Here is a 962-nt window from a genome sequence, read left to right on the forward strand (position 1 = left end):
TATATATATATATATATAAAATTTTCTGCTTTTAATTCTTATGAGATTACATTATAGATTTATGTGAATTAATCATGGAAATTATAAAGTTATACGAAGTTCAATATAAATTTTCCTTTTTTTTTTTTTCATATTTCTACTAATTAAAGCCGGTATTTTCTATTTATGACTTCATAATTTATTTGTTTTAAATTTATTTCAATTTTTTTTATATAATGCATTTAATAAAAACTCTCTGCCTAAAACATTTAAATTATGTAAAATTGAGCGTAAAGAAAAAACGCTGTTTTATTGCTTTAATCATTAAATGTACAATGTTCTCTTCCTGTTTCTTGCTTTTTATATCATACCTTTTTTCTTCTTTGTGATTTTATCGACACTCAAATTTCTTTTCATATATATATATTCTTGTCTCTTCCGAAGTTAACTTTTATATCGAGCGACAGAAAGCGAAAACTTAGATAAGAGGCAAAAAACAAGTAGTAAAAAGTGGTAAAAAGTAAGAAAAGTAAGGAAATCAAGAACACAATTGTAGATTAGGTATTGGTAAACTTCTTCAGCAATAAAATTGTGATACAAAACGATGTACCGGATGAGTGGAGTAAATTTAAGTACTTAAGATTATCAAATCTTAATAATTGAACTGATCAAATTCTGGGCAGATTGAATCGATAATTTTGGTTTGAATTACATAGGTATTTTTAAACTTTTTTTTATAATACATGTATCGCCGTTAACGCAAAATTCATATAATTAAAAGGATTAAAATCGCAATAGTCGCTACGTGTGGATGTACGACCGGCGAAAAATTTGAAATTATCTGTTTTAACAAGGAAGATGAAATGTTAACACCGATTCAATTTCAATATTAATAAATATACATCGATGTTATTATTGTTGTATTTATGTTCGCGGAACATCCCTCTCTCTCGCTTAACAAAATAAAAGAAATGTATAAAATT

This window comes from Atta colombica, unplaced genomic scaffold (assembly GCF_001594045.1).
Source record: "Atta colombica isolate Treedump-2 unplaced genomic scaffold, Acol1.0 scaffold96, whole genome shotgun sequence".
Classification (NCBI taxonomy): Eukaryota; Metazoa; Arthropoda; class Insecta; order Hymenoptera; family Formicidae; genus Atta; species Atta colombica.